Source organism: Taudactylus pleione, unplaced genomic scaffold (assembly GCF_031769625.1).
Source record: "Taudactylus pleione unplaced genomic scaffold, aTauple2 ptg000207l, whole genome shotgun sequence".
NCBI classification, from domain to species: Eukaryota; Metazoa; Chordata; class Amphibia; order Anura; family Myobatrachidae; genus Taudactylus; species Taudactylus pleione.
Window position 1 is genome coordinate 2,119,329 of NW_028284609.1, and position 21,263 is coordinate 2,140,591.

Below are 21,263 nucleotides of genomic sequence, written 5' to 3' on the forward strand. Positions count from 1 at the left end.
ATATGAAACTGATGTACAATATGTATAAAAACTAGAATGTTTGGTGGTGCAAACTTTTCTTTAGCATAAACACTTATACCATCCATATGGTTCCACTTGATAATGATCCTAATTGCTGGCGGCATGTTTTATTTTGTTTATTTCATTTAGTATCACAGTGATAATACTGCCAGTGATGGGCTAGTGACCAATGATGTCCTTCTGCGTATTGCCACTGCACTTCTATCCAGTGGGGAAAAATCAAAACCTGGAAGGCTTCGATTAAGCCGGATAAGCTTTTGCTGGGTTCCCATTGCCGGCAATGGGGTCTGTACTGCTAACTGTATACACTATGGCGTAAGCAGTAACAAGCTAGCAGTAAGCTAAACTTACTGCTGTTTGCTAAATGCTAAACTGAGCTCATAACCCCTTTAGTGAGAGCTAATAAGAGTTATGGCTCATTCTTAAATGGAGACTATAATCATTTACTTATCTTTTGCAAATCCTCTACTTGGCATCCATAAATTATTAGTATGAAAAGTAATACCTTTGTCACAGTTATGCCTTGATGAAGCTCCGAGAAGACGATCAAACTTGACTATCTAGGGGAAGTAAAAGTCGTAACAAGGTTTCCGTAGGTGAACCTGCGGAAGGATCAATATATTTGAATATATTTGCAGTGCATCTCATATTAAGAATAGCCAGAAAGTTGAATTTCCTTTTATCCTTTCTCAATATGGATCTCTCCAACTCTTTCCACGTTGTTGGAGACCGTGTAGACATGACTGCTACATACTTCCCAACAGTGTCAATTTTTGGAAGTTATAAAGGAAGCTGTCTACCAGGGGTATAAATATATAAAGGGGTATAAATATATAGAGAAATGGATGTGATAGGAGTGGATGAAGCATGTGGCTAGTATGGTCTGTATGTGCAATGCATGTGAGTCTGCCAATGTCTGAAATCATAAAGGACAAGTGCAGAACCATTTTCTACTAGAAGGGCATTCATCTGATGCCTGGTTGCTGTCTCAGGCATCTTTCTAGAGCATTCCATAAATAATCAAATGGGTTCAGATTTTAAAATTGAGAAGGCAACTACATATGGATGACATCAGTATAATGATTTTCAAACCATTGGATGATCACAAGTGCTGTTTAGTTGCAGACTTTGTCATCCTTGAAGATACCTCTCCTATCAGGAGAACAACACAGGACATGAAGTAAAGATGAAAACAAAACTTATGGTATAGAGAGCCATAAACAGTCTCAAATGTCCCAATTGTACTCTGTTGGCGGTTATTCAACTTGACCTTCAAAAACACAAGGTAACAACGTGTGTAGTATTTCAGAAATGTACAGAAAAATATACTGTCCATGATCATTACTGGAACTACTCACAAGTTGCTTCTCTTGTATTCATGCATATCAGAAATTCTCATCCATTGAGATCACCTTAAAGAATGGACCATATACATTAAACAAAAAATAAGGTTTAGCTCTCCATAGAGGAATATATTTTAATAAAATATCAGGTACAAAACATGAACAATAACAGTAATATAATAATTTATATAAGCTTAAAAACTCCACCAGTGGCTGGTGAAAAGGCAAACCAGATAGGCAATGTCAAAAGAGCCTTATTCCATGGATGGTACTGGTCTATCTGTCCAGGGAACATAGCAGGAGATCCACAGGATATTGGCTCCTTTCTCAATGTATCTGTTCCTTCACCAGCTTTTCCCTAGCATCTTTTGACTGCTTGAGTCTTTTACAAGGTGTGATATACTGGTGGCTGTATTGTCTATTTATTTTATACCATCCTCCCCCAACAAAACTCTCTATATAAAAGACTTGGGGGCTTATTCATCATCACTTATTTTTTACAAAAGCAGGTAAAAATTAAAATTTTCACATACTTTTGTAATAAATAAATAAATGTCAGGGCCATTCATCAAGTTCTGAAAAAGCATTTTTTCTCAGAACTTGATGGTGTAATTGAACGCCAGCCTCTCCTCAACTTACCTGCTCCATGGTCATGGACCCCCTCCGTGGTCGCATCCTCCCCTCCATGGTCACGTCCTCCTGGTCAGCTCCACCCCAGCTTTCCTCATTGACTGATACTGGGGGGAGCATCAGTTAGTGAGGAGAGATAGAGATGGCCCAGAGAGGCGGTGTGCCTGCCCTGTGCAGTGCCAATGGCGGAACTCCCGGAGACAGTGGAGTCATTTGCCGCCGGGCGTCAGCCCTGAAGGGGGCACCTGGCTCCATTGTCCCCGGGAGCTGCATGGAGAAGGAGCGCCGCTGATCGGCGCTCCACCTCCATTGGCAAACCTACGGAGGGTGCAAGGGGTGCACCCTCCATTTGCCGGGTGCCTGTTGAGTGTGTTACCAGCGGGCGCCCGGCTCCTATTTAAACCCCCGGCGGCAACCGGAGGATGGAGCTCCCTCCGTCTTCCTGGTCCCGCAGTGTACTATGGGAGTGACGTCATAACGTCACTCCCATAGTGCCGTGGAGCGGATGCCGGGGACGGAGCTCAGGAGTAAGTGTTTGTTTGGTTTTTTTTGTATGTGCGCACGCGCGGTGGGGGCCATCACTACTGGGGGCAACTACAGGGGCTCTCTACTGGGGGCAACTACAGGGTGCTCACTACTGGGGGCAACTACAGGGGCCTCACTACTGGGGGTAACTACAGGGGCCTCACTACTGGGGGTAACTACAGGGGCTCACTACTGGGGCAACTACAAGGGGCTCACTACAGGGGGCAACTACAGGGGGCTCACTGCTGGGGGCAACTACAGGGGTCTCACTACTGGGGGCTCACTACTGGGGGCAACTACAGGGGTCTCACTACTGGGGGCAACTACTGGGGGCTCACTACTGGGGGCAACTACTGGGGGCAACTACAGGGGGCTCACTACTGGGGGCAACTACAGGGGCTCACTACTGGGGGTAACTACAGGGGCCTCACTACTGGGGGTAACTACAGGGGCTCCATACTGGGGGCAACTACAAGGGGCTCACTACAGGGGGCAACTACAGGGGACTCACTGCTGGGGGCAACTACAGGGGTCTCACTACTGGGGGCTCACTACTAGGGGCAACTACAGGGGTCTCACTACTGGGGGCAACTACTGGGGGCTCACTACTGGGGGCAACTACAGGGGGCTCACTACTGGGGGCAACTACAGGGGCTCACTACTGGGGGCAACTACAGGGGCCTCACTACTGGGGGCAACTACAGGGGCCTCACTACTGGGGGTAACTACAGGGGGCTCACTACTGGGGGGCAACTACAGGGGGCTCACTACTGGGGGCAACTACCGGGGGCTCACTACTGGAGGTACTGCATTGGGGGACCATTACTGGGGACCACTACATAGGCGGGCACTGCATAGGGGGACCACTACTGGGAGCATTATATAAAAGGAACTGTATAAGGGGGGAGGCGGCAGCTGGGTCTGGCATAGGTGCTGGGGGGTGGTACATTTTAGTTTGGGGGGGCACCAACATTTATCTTGCCTCCGGGCACCTGGGATGAAGTTACGCCACTGTGCAGCACTACCATGGAGCAGGTAAGTTGAGGAGAGGGAAGTGAGGAGTGTGCAGCAGGTAGTTTGGAGGGGGGATGCAGACCGAAGGGGGGGCTAGGGGTCCTGTGGGCTATGGGCCCCCCCTAGGTATAGTTATGCCCCTGTCTGGGATTGCAGGTTTTACCAATTTATTTCTAAGGTTAATGGCTTTATTGTAGCTAGACTTGGGTATGATTGAGATAAGTACAGAGTCTTTTACTAAAATGTACCAATGTCCTTTTATAATGTTATCAACAAGTTTGGTTTGACCATTATATGTGATTATAAATGGCAATAGGAACTAATTTCTCTCTTATTTTTATATTTGAGAATGTCATCTCTCAGTGTTCAACAATTCTTTTATAGTTTCATCTATGGGTGATAGTGAATATCCCTATTTAGCCCTTTGTCTATTTTTTTGTTAGGATTAGTGTTTAGCAAGTTACAGTATATGTCTGTATCCCAGTCATTCACAACCATATCAGGTCAGATGATGCTGACATATCTTGCAGATATATTGGAACTTCTTGCTGTGTGTACGTGTAATCCACTGACCACCCGTACAGTTGCTGCAGGGATAGCCAACACAATTGGGTAGGTAAATTTAAATGCCTACCCAGTTGTGACGTCAGGCCAGACACATCAGATGGCTGCTTAGTTAGTGTGTATACCTCCAATAGTCTAAATGTGTACAGAAGTCTTTCCCTGTCAAGCTGTGCCTCTTCTATAAGAAAATGTGAAATATTATAAACAAAACAACAAATAGCAAACTAAAAAGGGGAGGGAGCGTGGGGATTCCAAAATGGAAAGAGGCAGGCTCCGTGTAATAGGAAATATTTTTTGAAAAATAAAACCCGCACCAAATCAATGCTACATGGCCCATACTGATCCCAACAGGAACAGCATAAAAAACCAGTACACTATTACTATCCACAAACTAATATTGCTTATTTTTGCATTGCTAAACAGCTATTTCTCCTTTTAAAATATTTGAATAATATTCATATTGGCTTAGTGTAAAAGTGACATTCTCTATAAAACATCATCATATAGAAAATGAGTCTCCAATTATGCCACAGGGTTTTATCTGACAATAAAAGAGATGTGGATGGGGAATGATGATGAAGTTGCTTTTTGGTGTGAACAACAATTTTCAGGGGAGTTAATTAAAATCTAATTTTGACTGATATATTCGAGGAAATATAGCTTGCATGCACATGAAGTGTAAGGCTAGGGATTTATTTTTGGTTCATCACACTGAACACATTCATGTTCATTCTAAAGACAAATGTTTTGACCCACTTATTTACTATGGAAATTTCAATGTGTTATGATGTTTCTAAAATCAGTACAGTACACTAAGTTATTTTATTACTCAGCTGTGAAAATGTTCATTAGCATTGCAGGCCAGCCTCACTATCACTGGTCTCAGTTGCAGAAAAATCTAACATAGCAAATACCATTTAAAAGTCCTTTAGTAAAACCACTGTTTACTATACTGAAGTGCTGAGAATGAAACTGCACATCTTATATACGTCAGCTTCATTAGTTCCTATGGGATTGCTTCAGTTGTATGTCCAGCACTCTGTACTCTTGATTAGGGGAATCTGTAGCCACAGCATACGCTGGTGAATGGACAATTAAGGTGGTATCAGAGCCTCTCTAGGGGTGTTCTACCAGTACGGTCGAACAGGGGCACCACCCATAGAGGGTGCACCCCTCCCCAACATCTTGATTTCAGCAGAACAGTGCTGTCCCGCTGTTCCACTCATGGGCCGAAGTGGCCCATGGGTGGTCAAATCGGGAGGCTGGGGACGCCCACCGCCGTAGCTGTGCTGCGCTGCCAGACCCCGGAGTCTGATGGATGCTGTGCGCATGCGCGTGGTATCCATTCAGTGACGGGAGAGGGCTGGGGGAAGCCCAGCTAGTGAGGCTCCCCCAGTCTGACTTTATTTGGAGGCATGCCAGGCGGGCATGACTCCAAATAACGTCACATAGGTGGCGTGACCTAAGATAATTATAATTTTCGGTCACGCACGAGTTGGAGCAAACTGTAGAGACCCTACACAGGGTGCCCCTACCACTTGAGCCGGCCCTGGGTGGTATGATATCTGATCAATCCTAAGACTGGTGCTAATTTGGGCTGCACAGCCAGTGTAATAGTTAGTGTTACTACCTCATAGCACTGAGGTCATGTGTTCAATTCCCACCATGGTCTATACTCCCTGTGCTTGCGTGGGTTTCCACCGGGTACTCCGGTTTTCTCCCACACTTCAAAAATATACAGGTAGGTTAATTGGCTCCCAATAAAAAAAAATAATCCTAGTGTGTATGTGTGTGTGCATGTGAGAGGGAACATAGATTTTAAACTCCACTGGGGCAGGGACTGATGTGAATGGCCAAATACTTTTTCTGTAAAGCGTTGCGGAATATGGGCCTGATTCAGACTTGGGAATAGAGAAAGATATCTCTCTCAACTGATCATCTTGGTGAAACCATGCTGCACTGCAGGTGGGGCAGATTTAAAATGTGCAGAGAGATTTAGATTTGGGAGGAGTGTTTCCAAACTGACTTCTAAATTGTAGAGTAATAATAAAGCTGTGCAGTATTTGTGGGCTACAGCCGGTGTTTAACCCACATGTAAAAAAATGTATGTATTTACACCCCTTGCATTGCATTATGGTTTGTTCAGCTTCACAGTTGAGAGCGATATCTCACTCTATTCCCAAGTCTGAATCAGGCCCTATGTGTGTGCTATATAAATAACTGGTAATAAATAATAATTATCCCAAAGTCATTTTACCTGCTGTATGTGATGTGAATCTCAATTGTGATTTGATGCAGTACAATGTAATAGATGATTTGAAATATCAAAAATTGTATATTTATGTGTAATGATGTCTCTGCTTTTGCAAGGTTATGGTGATTAGCAGAGCTGTAATTAGACGTTTTGATGGCCTGTGCCAGAAACAGCATTGGCACCCCCCCTGCCCATTTTTCAAATAGGGACATAAGATGTGCACCCGAAAAAGGGGTGTGGCCCCATGGGGAAAGGCCATGACGAATCTGATTTGTCATGTATGATGATAAAGGGGAATCGATTTAGTTGTACCACTGTTATCCAGGTGAGAATCCAATGGCTGCAGTGATGATAGACAATAATTATGCAGTATAACTCACCAGCCCTAGATGTAGGAGAGCACTGATGAAGCTGAACCTGCAGCAGGATTTGTCCATCAGAACAGTCATGTACAAGTCAGGAGCAGGTGGTGTAAATCACTGACTGAAGGTATAGAAAGAGTGCTATTTGTAGTGTGCATGCAGCAATTATACCGGGTATGACAGTGTTTTGAAATGTGTGTGTTAAATATAAGAGGATGTGGCTGAAGGTGCTTGGGGAGATGGCCAGGTGGAGGGGGGTCGGTCTGGGAGGAGGTAGGGGCGGCCAGGAGATGCCAGGGATAGAAAAAAGAGGAAGGTACAAGTAAGAATGATTATAAACAGAATATTGACAGGTCCGAACAGCGCCCACTGCCCTGTGCCATTGCACATATCGCACCACCCTAGTTACGGCCCTGGTGATTAGTACATGTCAATGTTTGCATATATCTTGTGATGAAAGATGGGGTTTATGAACCCTAATAAAGGTTGATACCAGCGTGGTCCTCCTTCATGTAGTGTTGAGTTTGTACCCCATCATATATGCCCATGTAGGTAGTTACCAGGGCCGTAACTAGGGTAGGGCGGCCTGTGCCATGGCACAGGGCACCACAGGACAATGGGCGCTTTTCTGGCTTGTCAATTTTCTGTTTATTATCATTCTCACTTGTAGCTTCCTCTTATTTCATCCCCAGCATCTCCTGGCCTCCCCTATCTCTTACCTGGCCCTTCCTCATGAGGCCATGGCCCTTTTAAGGGTGTTGTGTCCCTATTTGAAAATTGGGGGGTTGCCAATGCTCTTCCTGGCACAGGGCACCAAAAAGTCTAGTTACGGCTCTGGTAGTTACCAACTGTAATCTAATGTACTATATGTTGTTATTGTGAATCCGTCAAACCTGATATCACTGACTGTTCAATCCAGTGATGGGAAATGGAAGGACCTAAGATTGGCTGCTGTCTTCAGCTCCTTCCTGCTATATGACCCTTTGGGCCTTTTCTCTACTTCTATTTACTGCTTTAAACATTGCCAAGCTTAATAATACACATCCACAGCTGTAATTAAATAAGACATGGAGCAGTGGGAGAAGCTTAGCAGACCATACAACAGGGAATACAATTAAGTTTAATCTTATTTTCTGCACGTAGCAACTGACTTCTGCATCATATGACTTTCCCAGCATCACGCAACCTCATCTGTACAGTGTACTAACACCACATTTCAGGTCAGAAGGATGGATACACATTCTCTCCCCTACTGTGTGGGAAAGAGCTGTGGAATACATGCTTACTTTATTAAAACAAGGTAAGGAATGTTTGGACAGGTCTTGTTGTTGTCTATTTCTGTTTCAATGTCATATATGAACAATCTGTACTATAAGGCACCTTATACACAACAAATGTAACAAGTCAAAACTCTATGCAGAATTGTGTTTTACGTTTCAATGTCAAAAGCTGGTGGGACAGGTGAAATGTGGTCGCCAAGACTACATACTGAATTAATTGTAACATTTATTTATTATACTGTAGCTTTTAAAAACTAGTTTGCTTTTCATATATCTTCCTATGGATTTGTTACATATAGGTGTGTCTTTCTTTGGATAAATATTTTGTTTTGTATTTTTTACTGAAATTAATGATAATGTGCACCCCTTTTAAAAGAGGGAGGGCTAAATATGCAGCATTGGAATGTGCCAAGTTTAAGCCAATGCCATAAAAGATATGGGGTTTTCTGGGGAGCCAGAGGGAAACTAGGTGTTACTTAGTGATAAATCTGAGCCTCCTCACTCCAAGGTACTGTCTGACTCTAAGGTGAGCAAGCCTCCGGGCAAAATATACATTGGGGAGATACCTCAGTTGACACATGCACCTAATACATGACCTTTCCAAATCAGGTACTACTTTCCTTTTTGTTGTACGCTCTCTCATCTGGGTAGCATCTCCTTCCTGCAGTGTCTCTGATACCAAGGGGCACCAAAACCCATTATTTATTTATTAACAGTATATCACATATTCCGCAGTGCTTTACAGAAAATAATTAGTCATTCACACCAGTCCCTGCTCTAGTGGAGCTTACAATCTATATTCCCTATTACATGCACACACTCTCATACATACTAGAGTTAATTTTTGTCAGAAGCCAATTAATCTACCAATACGTATTTGGATTGTGGGAGAAAAACTAAGTACCCGAAGGTAACCCACACAAACATGGAGAGAACATATAAACCTCACACAGATAAAGCCTTGGTGGGATTCAGTCCCAAGACCTCAGTGCTGTGAGGCATCCATTAAAGGGCCTGATTCAGAGCCACTCGTAAGTGGCAGCTCGTTCGCTCCGAGCGATGTTTGCCCAACTGCGCATGCGTACGGATCATTATACGCATGCGCGAACCAGTCAGTGCGGCCGAAATTCATGTGCTCGCAAAATAGCGAATGCCTGCTAATTTGAGTGACAGAATGAGGCATATGTGGGTGGTAACAGGGGAAGGTGCTTGAAAACGGGGAGTGGAAATCCGATCGCAGGCGTGCCTAAAGGTCAAAACGGGCGTTTTAAGGGTGTGCATAATTAATACAGCAGCGTCATTGACCACGTCACTTGGTTTTTTTTAACTCAGAACTGCTCGCAAAATTGTGGTAGCAAAAACCAACAACAAGAATAGCGAGCAGCTCATACCCTGTTCGATGTACTCGATTAATCTAATAAATAGCGGACATGACGTAGGATGCGAGCGGACAGGGGGCGTAGTTTCCCAAAAAACGACCGCAAGTTTTGTTCGCTCGTTCAGACCTAGAGGCGTGAACAGACCACAAACAGCGAACGGTTCATTTGAATAGCCACCCCTATTTTCTGGACGAGCGAGCGCAAATAGCGACCGGCTCTGAATCAGGCCCAAAGACAGTAGATGCATCTGCATCTGTAGACTCCCAGCACTCTACCATTTGCTGTTCAATGATTTATCACACAGTTGGAAAGCAAAAGTGCTTGGGGTTACTGTGGTTCTGCACTTATTTCCTAAATTTTACAAGTACATTGCAAATCAGTGATGTTTTTATGTTTTCAACATTGATAATGATATAATTTCATTCAGTAATACCAACATTATGTTATTACTGGACTTTGCTATGGTGAATTCATTCCAAATGTTAGCTTGGTGGAACACTAACTAAACATCCTATATGACACCAAATAAGTGGATGTTTTATTTGATGCTGAACAATTGTTTATTTGATTGAAGGTGTGAACTTGTTCAATTAAGCATAATTAAAACTATACAGAAGCTGCATACACACAGAACAATTTTTTTAATGAACGATTTTAGTAAACGATTTTTTCCCTTGAAAAAATTAACTAAAATCGTTTACTAAAGTTGTTCATTTACTAAATGTCATGAACGATTTTTATGAACTACAAACGATTTTTGCATATTCCCTTAATGAAAATCGTTGAGTTGACAAGTCTGACTGAACTACAAACTACAAACGACAAACTACAAACGTGAACGCGCATGAACGATAATCGTTCATCGTTTGACTCAGAAAGTGAACGATTTTTGCAAACGATTATCGTTAAACGATATCGTTTAACGATAATCATTAAAAAAATCGTTGTGTGCGTATGCAGCTTAAGGGATAAATTTACTAAGATTCGAGTTTGGTCAAGTTAGCATTCTCTGGAGAGTTTGGGCATTTTTATCCACTCACAAATTTACTATGTGAAACTCGGTAGAGAAATCTCCTTTGCTACAGGATAAGTCTTGGGAGTTAGCAAACTCTCTTTAATTCACCATAGGCCAAACTTAAGTAACTTTTCACTAGTGAAGACAGGATTTGGGAAGTTACCAAGATGAGAGTTTCAAATCTCTCACGAGAACGGACAAAACTCATGTCCAAATTTGTTAAATCAATTCACCTGCCTGTGAGCTGCAAGTTATGCAGAAACATACACAGATCAGTGTGATCCATGTATGTTTCTGCCTGTAAATAGCCCAAAAAGAGTTTAATGTTTTAAAAAATGAAGTAGAGTCCCCCCCTAAAAAGCATAACCAGCCCCGGACTGCTCATCCAGTCCTCGTTCCTAAAAATACGGGGTAAGAAATGAGTAAAGTGACCCTGTATTTTAGGAATCAACAATGGCCTGCTGAGCCTGTCCTGGCTTTAAAAATAGGGGTACAAATTTGCATAGGGGCTCCCCTATTTTTAAAACCAGCACTACACTCAAATCTGGTCCAGGGTGTAATGCCACAGCCAGGTGACCTATAACCAGGTCTCCCCGGTCACAGCATTAACAACCCCAAGCCAGTCAGCCCAAGCCGGGGATCTCATAGAAGTTGCGGACCCCCCATAAAAGGGGTCCCCTTCTCCCGAGCACCCCAGGCTTGTCTGAATCTCGGGGCTCTTCCCCGCATCCCCGGAGCGGTGTGTATGGGAGTAAAAGTAGTGTAAAAAATTAGAAACGATTGTTTTTTACCGTGGAACTATAGGTGCCAGCATGCCTGCCCTTTGGCACTTGTGGAACTACAAGTGTCAGCAGGTGGTCGGCACCCATACCCCCACTGTAAAAAAAAAATGTTAATTAACCACAGTACACACACACCATAGTAAGTAAAGTTTTATTTCACACCTACCACACTCACACATACTTACCTACTGCCCGACAATTGGTCCCCTTCTCTAGTAGAAATCCAATGGGCAGGGCCGTAACTAGGGTAGTACGACCTGTGCCATGGCACAGGGCACTACAGGGCAGGGAGCACTGTTTGGCCTGTCAATTTTCCTGTTTATCATAATTCTCACTTGTAGCTACTTATTTTATTCCCAGCATCTCCTGGCCTCCCCTATCTCTTCCTTGGCCCTTCCCCATGAAGCCATGGCCCTTTTTCTGGTCCTCCCTATTTAAAAAATGGGGGAGGGGCACCAATGCTCTCTCTGGCACAGAGCACCAAAAAGTCTAGTTACGGCTCTGCCAATGGGAGTACCTGTGAGCAAATTTCCTCTGCTGGTCTCCGTAGCATCCCCGGTAAGACCCGAGCACATAAAACTGTAGCAGTCTATGTGTTGTCACATACAGATGCACCCAAGTTCATTGTGGCTGATTGTGCCACAAACTATGCGCCATGATACGATATGGTGCGTCCCCGATGGTGGGAGTGCATCTCCATTCAGTCCTATGGAGACGCGAATGCGCGTCTCCGATCGCCGGAGTGCGTCTCCCATTTATTCCTATGGAGATGAAAATGCACGTCTCTGATCGTGGGAGTCTGTCTCATGCCATGCAAGTACGGGTGCCAGCCGCCTGCTGGCACTTTTAGTTCCACAAGTGCTAAAGGGCAGGCATGCTGACACCTGTAGTTCCACGGCAAAAAAAACTATAGTTTCTTACTATTTACACAACTATTACCCATGTACCAACAGCCCAGGGGTGCAGGGAAGAGCCCCGGGCTTCAGCCTAGGTCTGGGGTGCTCGGGAGGTGGGGACCCCTTTATTGGGGGGGGTCCCCACCTCCCCTATAATCACAGGCTTGGGCTGACGGGCTTGGGGTGATAATACTTTGGCCAGGGAGATCCGGTGATAGGGTCCCCTGGCTGTGGCATTACACCCCGGATGGATTTGAGTCCTGTACTGGTTTTAAATATAGGGGGTCCTCTACATAAATTTTTTCTCCCTATTTTTAAAACCAAGACAGGTTCAGCAGCCCAGTGCTGGTTCCTAAAATACGGATAACCCTACTAATTTTTTAGGAACCAGGATTGGTTGAGCAGTCCAGGCTGGTTATGCTTTTATTTGGGGTGGGGGGACCTACGTAATTTTTTTTTTAATATCAACTTTTTTGTACAGGTACAGGTAATATCTCACTGATACTGTATGTGCAGGCTGCTTGTTCGGGAGACTTTGTCAGAGAGAAAACACTGCAATCTAGGGTGAGTAATCTATATTTAAACTTACTGCTCGGGGGAGATATCTTCACTGTCGGCCAACTTGGTCACAGCTAAACTCACTTCTTAGTAAATTTGTGAGTTTCAGAAGCATCAAATCACCCGAGTTTCGGCAATGCAAATCGAGTTGAAAAAGAAAACTCGATCAGGCTTAGTAAATTTACCCCTAAGTATCTGAAGATAACATCTGTTTTTGAAGGTTGTACTTATATGAGACATCCATGTCTATTTATGAGAAAGTGATGACATAATTTATGTTTGGAAGATGGAAGATTATGCTTGTGTGAGATAATCCATTTATCACAAACTGTTTGACAATTTTGGGCATATTCAATTGGGGGCGAGATTAGCAAAAATCCTGCACCCATGGGATTTTTGCTATTCAATTAGGAGCAGGGTTTTTGATTTTGAGCGTCGGGAGGGTTTTTTTTGCGCACCTCCAGACCATGACCAATTTATCCTAAAATCCATAATTTTAGGAAAAATGGTCGGGAAATGCTCTGGGACCCCAGTGGCACCCCTCCTAAAGACTAATTAAGTAATTGGAAGTTTCCAATTAGCTTAATTAGTCAGTAATACTCACCTTCTGAAGTGCTGTCTTCTGCATCCAGCATCGGGACCCGGTCTCCTGCAGCAGCAGTGAGTATGTCAGTGTGTGTGAGTGTTTGTGAGTGTTTATGAGTATGTGTGTGCATGAGTGTGTGTGTGTGACCCCCAGTGTGTGTGTGTCCCATTGTAAGTATGCCCCCCTGTAATGGGCGCTGGGAGAACTACATCTCCCAGCAGCCCTTGTGCCTCCTTCCAGCCCCCGGGACTCCCAGCAGCAGCGAGAAGATGGAGTGGAGGCCACCGAGAGCCACAGAGACCCACGGACAGGTAAGTGTAATATTTTATTTTTATTTTTTTTTACGTGGCGTGGGGTTTTCAGCTCTGAAAACCCTACAACTTCTTTTTTAAATTGGATACCATGGGTATCAGGAGCGTGCATACCCGCGGTAATCCAAAATTGGGCGCAAGGTTTTTTCCTCACTAAACGCTGAGCCCATTTGAATATGCCCCTATATGAAACAATTTATCTTAATAAGTAAATATTCTTCTCATGTGGAAATCCTGTAATAATAGACATACTATTATATATTTTATTACACTCACTGCCGCCTCACCTCCCAACTGATGACCTCCAGCCTCCAAGATTTTGTCAAATCTGCTCCCCACCACTGGATCTTTCTCCCTCAATTAGACTCCCCACTTCTCTCTAAAGCTTCAAAAGAGCTCTCAAAACCCACCTTTTTGTTAAAGCATTCCAGCTATTATCCTAACTCACTCCTCAATGCTTCTCCCTCACTGTCTCTAACCCTCTGTGTCACCTCAGTCTGTCTGCCCCTTCCCTCTGGACTGTAAGTTCTCACATGTTGGGGCCCTCTTCCCTCTAGTGCTCCACCCCTGCCCACATTAATACCAGACTGGCTCAACAGGCAGCGCCGCTACACTATCTCTGTGGGTACTGTGACTGGATATGAAACAATGTCTATATAGCTTGTATCCCATGTTATGCTGTGTTTTGTACTTTAAATCTCTTACATATTTATTCTTATTTTTTTGTGTGCATTGTTTATGCTTATGTTCTTTGTAAGGTGATGCGGAATCCTTGTAGCGTCATATAAATAACAGATAAAAATAATACCCTATTATTGTTTTTGGTTGTGCGTGTACCAGTATTTGATCCTGGTGTATTATCATTAAACTTATGATTACAAACCAGGATCTGGATATTTTACCGTAGACCATTCGTGGTCATCAGAAATTTTAAATAAGATAAATTTATTTTTTTATTTGTATATATTTTTGCGTCTCCTTTTGTCTAAGTTGTATCAATAAAAGTATTGTTTTGAGTTATTTCACCACGTCACACATATCAAAGTGTTCCCCAGAAAAGAGTTGACTATTTTTTAGTTCCATAGCAAAACCCTCAATTTGTCCCCTGGTAACTGATTCATGTGCATGCACAAACAGTGCCTTTGTGATTTTGGTAGGGACACTAAGGACCACAAATGGCTGAACTGAAAAGTGAAGGAAAAATAGAGGACCTATGCCAGTGAGCCAAGAAGAGAAGGGTTCTGCAATTCCAGAAATATTGAGTTCTATTATTATTATTATTATTATTTATATGGCGCCACAACTGTTCCGCAGCGCCTTACAATGTACATAAACAAATAAGTTGACCAGTGGCTTACAGTACAATACAATACAGGACAAGGACATGGATAATATACATTGCTATATTAATACCAGATAAGCAACAGAGCAAAGTAACCAAGTGTTAGGTGCCCTAGTGGGGAGTAAGGAGTAGATGAAAGTACAGTAAGGAGAAGCATAAGAGGGTAGAGGTCCCTGCTCGTAAGAGCTTACATTCTAAAGGGGAGGGACAGACAAACAGGTGTGACACAGAAGGGGTAGGCAGGGAGGAAAGAATATGTAGCAGCAAGTTAAGATGAGAGCTGGAAGGCTTTGATGAAGTAGTGGGTCTTGAGAAAGAACAAGCACATATACACCTAGCGCTAAGCAAGCAGGAGGAATATCAGTGCAGCAGTTAAAAAAGAGGTGATTGTCAACCTCACTAGCAAAAGAAAAGATGGATAAACTGTGCTCTAATACTTATGCAGGGACATATGATGATTAACACAATTGTATGTTTGTGCACAATCTTTGTTATTTTTTTAAGTATGTGTAACTAAACACTATATTTATTTATATGTGTTTATCATCATATGTCCCTGCATAAGTATTAGAGCGCAGTTTATCCAACTTTTGTTTTGCTAGTGGGTCTTGAGAGCCCGTTTGAAGGATTATAGAGAGGTGGAGATTGTGATGGGAAGAGGGAGGGAGTTCCAAAGGTGGGGGGCAGCGCGGGCAAAATCTTGGAGGCGGGAGTGGGAGGAAGTAATCAATTGGCATGAGAGGCGGCATGCATTTGTTGAATGAAGAGGGCAGACAGGAGAGTGAAGGGAGATGAGGTCTGAGATGTAAATGGGAGAGGAATGGGTGAGGGCTTTGTAAGTGAGTGTGAGAACCTTGAATTGGGTCCTGAAAGGGAAGGGGAGCCAGTGGAAGCTTGTAGGAGAGGGGAGGCAGATGCAGAGCGTTTGGAGAGGAAAATGAGCTGAGCAGCAGCATTGAGGACTGACTGGAGAGGGGAGAGATGGGAGTTGGGAGGCCAGATAGGAGGAGGTTACAGTAGTCCAATCTGGAGATGACCAATGAATGTATGAGGGTTTTAGTGGCATCCTGGGTGAGAAAGGGTCTAATCTTGGAAATATTTTTAAGATGAAAATGACAGGACTGCGAGAGATTCTAGATATGTGGTTTGAATGAGAAGGAGGACAGGATAATTCCAAGACAGTGCACTTTGGGGCTAGAGGATATAGTTGTGCCATCAATTGATATAGAAATGGTGGGAAGTGAGATTATGTTGTGAAGTGGGAAAATGATCAGCTCAGCCTAATTACACCAGAGAGATGCTTATTAGCACATTGGTGGAATGAGATCAGGAACACCTGAAGATTCCAAGAATGATAAAAGGATGCTTCAGGGACCCAGCTCTGACAATCCCTGCAGCTTCAAACCACAAAAAAGAAAAAAAGAAGGGATTGTTGTTGGGGCACTCTTTAGTAAGATGTTTGATATGAAATATGAAGTTAAAATATAAGTTTTAATAAATGCAAATAAAAATAAGAAGGGACCCGCGCTACACAAGAGAATGGGTTGTTATATTAGTGATTCTAATGTTCAGATAATTAAGAAGGTGAAAATATTTGAAAAGGGGTACCATACACCTATAACTTGTAGGTATTGATCTATCTGTCAATCAATGGGTGTAGGTACCCTTGTAACCCTGATAATAAAATTACAACGTGATTATCTATTGTTTAAAACCAGACAGATGTGTGGAAACAAATGGGTATAACTACTTGCTGTGTCACCACTCTTACCCAATTCACCTCTGTGTGTATGAACCTACAGTACCTGGTATTCACAGGTCGTCTCCCATCCAAGTACTAACCAGGCCCAATACTGTATAGCTTCCAAGATCAGACGAGATTGGACATATCCAGTATGGTATGGCTGTAGGTAATTGATTGCTCTGGAAGGTGTGAATGCCCAGGTGAGCTCAAAGCAAGATGGTTTGTAGGACTGTCTCAATGAGAGAGTCCACTCTGTTAAGAAATTACATACGACAAGGATAGTATTGCATGAGCATACTTTGATTGTTCCACAAACTTATCATCACAAATTGTTATCAAGATAATATCATATATATGTTAGACATGATATCATATTTACACATGCAAAAAGCAAATTAGAAGTATAGGTTGATCCCCACATGTGATTTATATTGGATCAACAGAGATCACATAGAGAAATAATAAATACTGTGCTAACAGAATCCAAATATTCCTGAAAAAAATGAAACAGTCAATCTAACAGGATAAATATAACAGTAGGAAAACAGGGACAAAAAAGTCCCTATACACAGAAAACCTCCTGGTCCACAATATCTTTAAATGTTGAAATTAATTCACAAAATAGCATGTCCGTAAGTATAATTATTTCTGCACTTCACTAGAGAGAATGAAGGTATATGACACCCCTGAGGTTGTATCCATATACCAGATGTATATGTAGGTGATATGAGATTAATCATGCATGAGGGGAAGTATATCCTCTAGAAAAGCATAATTAGTGATCTAGTATACCCAGCAAGAATGTAATTAATATGCAAATGAACATCAATTATATACGTACAATGAGGGCGATATCCTCCAAGAGAATTAAATTGACAATCCAATATGCACATACAGTCAGGTCCATAAATATTGGGACATTGACAGAATTTTCAGATTTTGGCCTCTATTCACCACCACAATGGTTTTGAAATGAAACAAACAAGATGTGCTTTAACTGCAGACTTTCGGATTTAATTTGAGGGTAATTACATCCAAATCGGGTGAACGGAGTAGGAATTACAACAGTTTCAATATATGCCTCCCACTTTTTAAGGGGCCAAAAGTAATGGGTCTATCAACTGAAAAGCTATTTCATGGACAGGTGTGGGCTATTCCCTCATTATTTCATTATCAATTAAGCAGGTAAAAGGTCTGGAGTTGATTCTAGGTGTGACATTTGCATTTGGAATCAGTTGCTGTTAACTCTCAATATGAGATACAAAGAGCTGTCACTATCAGTGAAGCAAGCCATCATTAGGCTGAAAAATGAAAACAAACCCATCAGAGAGATTGCAGAAACATTAGGTGTGGCCAAATCAACTGTTTAGAACATTCTTAAAAAGAAAGAACGCACCGGAGAGCTCAGCAACACCAAAAGACCCGGAAGACCACGGAAAACAACTGTGGTGGATGACAAAAGAATTATTTCCCTGGTGAAGAAAAACCCCTTCACAACAGTTGGCCAAATCAAGAACACTCTCCAGGAGGTAGATGTATATGTGTCAAAGTCAACAATCAAGAGAAGACTTCACAAGAGTGAATATAGAGGGTTCACCACAAGATGCAAACCATTGGTGAGCCACAAAAACAGAAAGACCAGATTAGAGTTTGCCAAACAACATCTAAAAAAGCCATTACAGTTCTGGAACAACATCCTATTGACAGATGAGACAAAGATCAACTTGTACCAGAGTGATGCGAAGAGAAGAGAAGGAAAGGAACTGCTCATGATCCAAAACATACCACCTCATCAGTGAAGCATGGTGGTGGTAGTGTCATGGCGTGGGCATGTATGGCTGCCAATGGAACTGGTTCCCTTGTATTTATTGATGATGTGACTGCTGACAAAAGCAGCAGAATGAATTCTGAAGTGTTTCGGGCAATATTATATGCTCATATTCAGTCAAATGCTTCAGAACTCATTGGACAGCGCTTCACTGTACAGATGGACAATGACCCGAAGCATACTGCAAAAGCAACCAAAGAGTTTTTAAGGCTAAAAAGTGGAATGTTATGCAATGGCCAAGTCAATTCCCTGACCTGAATCCGATTGAGCATGCATTTCACTTGATGAAGACAAAACTGAAGGGAAAATGCCCTAAGAACAAGCAGGAACTGAAGACATTTGCAGTAGAGGCCTGGCAGAGCATCACCAGGGATGAAACCCAGCGTCTGGTGATGTTTATGCGTTCCAGACTTCAGGCTGTAATTGCCTGCAAAGGATTTGCAACAAAGTATTAAAAAGTGAAAGTTAGATTTAGGATTGTTTAGTTTGTCCCATTACTTTTGGCCCCTTAAAAAGTGGGAGGCACATATAGAAACCATTGTAATTCCTACACCGTTCACCTGATTTGGATGTAATTACCCTCAAATTAAATCTGAAAGTCTACAGTTAAATCACATCTTGTTTGTTTCATTTCAAAGCCATTGTGGTGGTGAATAGAGGACAAAATATGAAAATTCTGTCAATGTCCCAATATTTATGGACCTGACTGTATCTATCAGGTATTTCCATAAACTTCACAAAATAGCATGTCCGTAGGTATAATTATTTCTGCACTTCATTAGAGAGAATGCAGGTATATGACACCCCTGAGGTTCTGTTCATATACCAGTTGTATGTGTAGGTGATATGAGATTAATCCTGCATGAGGGGAAGTATACCCTCTAGGAAAGCATATTTAACGATCTAATATACACAGCAAGAATGTAATTAATAATCCCATATGCAAATGAACATCAATTGTATATGTACAATGAGGGAAATATCCTCCAAGAGAATTTAATTGACAATCCGATATGCACCTAGCTATCAATTATTTCCATAAACAATTGCTACTATATGGGAAACAGAAAAATGACATTCCATAAAATGACTATAAGACATATATACAAAATGCAAACATGTATATGTATGTACATATATGATCAGTACTCCAAAATAAATGCTGGTAACCGAAGGATAATATTCTGACCAAGCATGAGGGGAGGTATAACCTCTAAGAAAATATAGTTTCACAATCTGATATGCACAGGAGGAGTGTAATTAGCAGTCCGGAATGTAAATGGACGTCAAATGCATACCTGCAATATGTGATTGATTCCGTATGAAAAATATATATACCCTCCAACTTAAATGTATAAAAACAGAAACATTAAATCCATATATGCAGTATGAAGTTAGTAATGCATTCGGACCAAGCATGAGGGGAAGTATAACCTCTAAGAAATTGTAGTTTCACAATCTAATATACACAGGAGGGGTGTAATTAGCAGTCCAGAATGCAAATGGACATCAAATGCATACATGCAATATGTCCAGAATGTAAATGGACATCAAATGCATACATGCAATATGTGATTGATTCCGTATGAAAAAAAATATATATATACCCTCCAACTTAAATGTGAGTAGCAGTCAAATATAAAAACAGAAACGTTAAATGCATATGTGCAGTATGAAATTAGTAATGCATAAGGAGTGAGATATCCTCAAATAGCATGTTTACATTCCAACAAATAGCTGTGAACAAACGTCCAATATGTAAACAGTAAACACACATAAGGCTTATTACATGTATGTTCGATACTGCAGAGTAAATACTGGTAACAGATAGTTTTAAGGTGCGTACACACTGGGCGATAAAGTGGACGACTGAATGATAACGATATCGTTATCGTTCAGTCGTCCACTTTATCATCCATTTTTAACCCCAAAACGATGAACGATAACGACGATGCACGTTCCCGCGGGTCGTTCGTCATCATCGTTCATCGGGCTGACATGCAGGCCAACCTGACGATCTCATCAGGTTGCTGCATGTTGGGGAATGGGGGAGAGAGTCCAGTGTTGAACAATATCGTTAATGATATCGTTCACCGGCTGTGCTCAATGTCATGAACGACATTGAGCACAGCCTGCCGGGGACACGCTACACGATATCGCTCAGGGAGCATATCGTGTAGTGTGTACGCACCATTAGACAAAGATATCATGGAGAGTTTCACACTGATGTGGAGCTCAATAGCTGAAACTCATAGAGCGGTCAGTTAGCTGATAAACATACGATTCCCAGGTTACATCTGTGGAAGTCCGGACCATGTACAGAGCGAAGCTCCGGAGGACTCGCGTTTCGCCAGTGTGGTGGCTCGTTCACCTACCATTGCGGTCTCTCATGCGGGCTGTACTTTTAAGATGAGCTCCTAAACCTTAGGGACTTTGCCGATGGGCATGTCCCCTAACGTAATTGGGCAGGCTGTATCAGCCCTAGATCCATGATATTTCTTTGGGTCAATCAGTGAGGTATGTCCAGATTGACAGATATCATGGACCAATACATTTCAGGAATTTGAGTGGCCCTTCCACAAAGCTAATCTAGATTGGCAGGGTCTTTAGCCAATGGCCATGAATGCTGAATGAAGTGCTATAATTGATCGTTGAACATATGAAACAATGATTATATTAGGTAAAGGTTTGTTCACATAAAAACCAGAAGAAAAAGATATTTATGTAATAATAGGCACAGGAATGAGATGAAGAGATGGAAGAATTTTAATGAGAGGGATTAGAAATCTCTGCAGCTGCCCCTGCTGACCCATGACCTCAAATGTATTC

At 42.4% G+C, this 21,263-nt stretch overlaps 1 protein-coding gene and 1 pseudogene across 3 annotated transcripts in view; one reads left to right on the forward strand and one right to left on the reverse strand.

The window, feature by feature from the left end:
* SYT1 (synaptotagmin 1) overlaps positions 1 to 21,263 on the forward strand; it is a 783,192-nt gene that overhangs the window by 95,973 nt on the left and 665,956 nt on the right. The gene's annotated exons all lie outside the window — the stretch shown is intronic.
* On the reverse strand, positions 16,656 to 16,774 carry LOC148517851 (5S ribosomal RNA; annotated as a pseudogene).